Below are 4,442 nucleotides of genomic sequence, written 5' to 3'. Positions count from 1 at the left end.
CAAGCCATCCCTGTCACCCACCTCAGATCCAGACAGAGCTCAGAAAACATCCCTCACTGCCTCACACTACGTGGCCAAAACACACGGCACTGCTGTGATATTACCCTGTAACCCTGTGTGTGTGTGTGTGTGTGTTCTCCAACTTGAATGTGTGAATTAAAAGAGCTTCGTGACAACACTGTCAAAGGGTGGCACTACGACCCGTTAGAATATACACACATCCAGTCACATCCACAAACACGCACGCACACACACACACACACACACACACACACACAAACACACACACACACACACACACACGCACACTACCTATAGATCACCAGCATGCATTACACACACACACACACTACCTACAGATCACCAGCATGCATTACACACACATACACACACAGGCAGGGTTTTACTAATGTTCAACATCCACTCGTGGTTATATACCAAATACGTTTATTCATATTTCATATATATTTAATATTTACAATATTTACATTTTGCATACTGTATCTATACATTTAATGTGCAAACGGACAATTGACAACAGCTGGAATATATAAATATACTGTTTATGTAATAACATACAACACATTCATGTTCAGACAACCGTGCCTCGCCCTCTGGAGCCCTGGTAATCCCACTGGTCTCTGTTACAGACTAAAAAAGGCCAAAAGTTGTCATGCAGTCATAATTGAATCATGGGATTTGTTGTGTGATTTTCTGGTTCTCAGGAATGCACAGCACAGTAGCTTAGGAGTGGGGTTACGTCTCCTTCTAGAAGCTTCCTCTCCTGGTGTCCTGACCACAGCTGGAGGCAGAGAGAGTCCAGCTACACACACACGTTTCATCCATAAAAACCTTTGAAACAGAAGCAGGAACTACATGCACGGGGTGGAATCTCGTAAAATATCATCCATGTGTCTTTTGTGTTTTTATGGCAGCAGGACTTTGAGTTTCTTCTATTTTTTTTTTTTTTTGTCCAACAAATCTTCATTTGCACCATTAGAATGTAGAGCCGAGTAGTCGAACAGAGTTTGCTTGTTGACTTCAATTGACAACGGAGAAGAATCCACATCAAGTTCCTTTAATGCTCTGGCTGAATAGTCTCTCTCTCTCTCTCTCTCTCTCTCTCTCTCTTTTCCTGTGTGTCCAAGGCACTTCTTTCTTTCAGAGGTTCTTTTGAAATCTGTGGAGAGAGCTAGAAAGAGAGAGAGATTTAGTGAACTTCAGACTTGGCTGCATGTGAGATTCCTTCTCTGAGAAAAATAAGTGGTCTATAAAAGCAAAGATAAGACTGATGTGTAGATGATCTGAGATAAGGGAGGGTTATGTACACTGTGCCGTCCATCTCCTCTGATATCTCCTGTATGTTATCAGATCAGTGCTCTGTGCCTTCATGCCATTCCAACATCGCTGGTACATGTCTGTTTTAAATCAAGGGCTGGAGAATCAACAGCGGGAATTCAAATACTTAAAAAAACATTCCACGGTTGAATTATACTACTCAGACAATATATACGGAACACACACACACACATACATACACGCACACACACGCTCAGACAGTGTACGGAGCCACTTGGCTATAATTAGCTTTAACTAGCTGGAGGACATGCATGTTGATTTGTCTGCTATAAAGACAGTGATTATATGCTCCCTCTCAGGGGTCTCAAACTCGCGGCCCGCGGGCCATTTGCGGCCCGCCACAACACTCCAACCGGCCCGCGACATGTCAGAAATATAATATAATCTGGCCCGCAAAATAATTTATTGTAAACGGCGCCAGTAGGCAGGCCTACAATGTAAATTCAAGTCGCTCAAACGTGGGGCGGAATGCTGTTATTGTGCGCAGCGCGTGAGGTGAACGCTGCATACAGTCACAGGTGCAATCAATCCACACACCACTATGAACTATGAACGGAATGCAGCTCGCCACCGAGAGGCTGTTTTCATGGTTAACTAACGTTAAGAACACAGACAGTTTCAAGAAATATGGACATTGCAGTATTTTTTGTGGTGTCCAATGGAAATGCTACCTGCTTGATATGCAAGAACAAAGTCGCCGTTCTAAAGGAATATAATGTCAAGAGCTATCCATTACTAAACATGGAGTGTCATAAGGAGACCAGAGGAAAAAACGAGCCACACAGCTGAGAGGGCTAATGTCTCAGCAGTCTTTCAAGATAAGTGTCTGGCAAGAAATAGAGCAGTAGCCTACAAATGTATTCAAGTGTCTGGTAAGAAATGGAAACAAACTTGAACTTTAATAAATGCAAGTACAGGTCCAGGGCAGGCTTACAGTAGTGATGCATCTTGCAGCTAAAACAGAATAAAGTACAAATGTAGGCTATTCAAGATAAAATAAAAGTCAGGAAAAATGATTTGCAGCACTAACTTATATGTTAAAATATATTAAAATGAATGGAAACCGGTTTGAATTTGTATGATGAAAATGTTAGTTATGGAATAGTCTTGCAACATTTAGAGACTGAGTTGTGAGTCTAGTTATGGAAATGAAAAATGACATTTTAGGAAAAATTGCACTTTCTTATAGTTAGTAGTAGTTGAAGTTGACATTGAAGTGGCCCTCCTATGAGTTGACGATACCAGCAGTGGCCCCAAGCCAATTTGAGTTTGAGACCCCTGCTCTAGAGACACTGAGAGAAAGAGAGAGAGAGAGAGAGAGAGAGGGGGAGAGAGAGAGGGAGAGAGAGGGAGAGGGAGGGAGAGAGGGAGAGGGAGGGAGAAAGAGAGAGACCGGAGGTCTGTTGGTGGATGTAGGCCCCTATCCTAACTGGCACCTACAGGCATGGGAATAACCCCAAGCCCTAGCCCCCTGTCCCATCCCTTGTCTCCTTCCCTTGTCTCCTACCCTAGTCTCCTACCCCTGTCTCCTACCCTAGTCTCCTACCCCGGTCTCCTACCCTAGTCTCCTACCGCTGTCTCCTTCCCTAGTCTCCTACCGCTGTCTCCTACCCTAGTCTCCTTCCTATGTCTCCTACCCTAGTCTCCCACCCTAGTCTCCTACCTTAGTCTCCTACCCTAGTCTCCTTCCCCTGTCTCCTACCCTAGTCTCCCACCCTAGTCTCCTACCTTAGTCTCCTACCTTAGTCTCCTACCCTAGTCTCCTACCCCTGAATCCTACCCTAGTCTACCTTAGTCTTCTACCCTAGTCTCCTATCTCTGTCTCCTACCCCTATTTCCTACCCTAGTCTCCTACCCCTGACTCCTACCCTAGTCTCCTACCCCTGACTCCTACCCTAGTCTCCTACCCTAGTCTCCTACCCCTGTCTCCTACCCTAGTCTCCTTCCTCTGTCTCCTACCCCTATCTCCCACCCTAGTCTCCTACCCTAGTCTCCTATATCTGTCTCCTACCCCTATCTCCTACCCTAGTCTCCTACCCCTATCTCCTACCCTAGTCTCCTACCCCTGTCTCCTACCCTAGTCTCCTATATCTGTCTCCTACCCCTATCTCCTACCCCAGTCTCCTACCCTAGTCTCCTACCCCAGTCTCCTACCCTAGTCTCCTACCCTAGTCTCCTACCCCTGTTTCCTACCCCTGTCTCCTGCCCTAGTCTCCTACCCCTGTCTCCTACCCTAGTCTCCTACACCTGTCTCCTACCCTAGTCTCCTACCACTGTCTACTACCCTTGTCTCCTACCTTAGTCTCCTCCCCTAGTCTCCTACCCTGGTCTCCATCCATAGTCTCCTACCTTAGTCTCCTTCCCTAGTTTCCTACCCTAGTCTCCTACCCCTGTCTCCTACCCTAGTCTCCTCCCCTAGTCTCCTATCCTAGTATCCTACCCCTGTCTCCTACCCTAGTCTCCTTCCCTAATCCCCTACCCTAGTCTCCTACCCCTGTCTCCTACCCTAGTCTCCTACCTTAGTCTCCTACCCCCATCTCCTACCCTAGTCTCCTTCCCTAGTCTCCTACCCTAGTCTCCTACCCCTATATCCCACCCTAGTCTCATACCCCTGTCTCCTACCTTAGTCTCCTTCCCTAGTCTCCTACCCTAGTCTCCTATCTTAGTCTACTACCCTAGTCTCATACCCCTGTCTCCTACCATTGTCTCCTTCCCTAGTCTCCTACCCCTGCCTCCTACCTTAGTCTCCAACCGTAGTATCCTTCCCTAGTATCCTTCTCTAGTCTCCTACCCTAGTCTCATACCCCTGTCTACTACCTTGTGTCTTTCTCTAGACTCTTTCCCTAGTCTTCTTCACTAGTCTCCTTCCATAGTCTCCTACCTTAGTCTCCTTCCCTAGTATCCTTCCCTGGTGTACTATCCTAGTCCCAGTCTCCTTCACTAGTCTCCTACCCCTGTATCCTTCCCTAGTCTCCTACCCCTGTCTCCTACCATAGTCTCCTACCCCTGCCTCCAACCCTAGTCTCCTACCCCTGTCTCCTACCCTAGTCACCTTTCCTAGTCACCTTCCCTAGTCTCCTACC

At 46.7% G+C, this 4,442-nt stretch overlaps 1 protein-coding gene across 4 annotated transcripts in view; it reads right to left on the bottom strand.

Annotated features, from left to right (window-relative positions):
* Positions 1 to 444: 444 nt before the first annotated feature.
* The window catches only part of alkal2b (ALK and LTK ligand 2b), a 10,380-nt gene continuing 6,382 nt past the window's right edge, over positions 445 to 4,442 (bottom strand). For all 4 annotated transcript variants that reach the window (XM_084447484.1, XM_084447487.1, XM_084447486.1 and 1 more), the window contains exon 6: positions 445 to 1,192. The gene's annotated coding sequence lies outside the window, so the exon portion shown is untranslated. The remainder of the gene's footprint in view (positions 1,193 to 4,442) is intronic.

The sequence above is a fragment of the Borostomias antarcticus genome (assembly GCF_949987555.1).
Source record: "Borostomias antarcticus genome assembly, chromosome: 12".
NCBI lineage: Eukaryota > Metazoa > Chordata > Actinopteri > Stomiiformes > Stomiidae > Borostomias > Borostomias antarcticus.
Note: the sequence above shows the minus strand (reverse complement) of the source record. Positions and strands in the feature narration are given on the sequence as shown.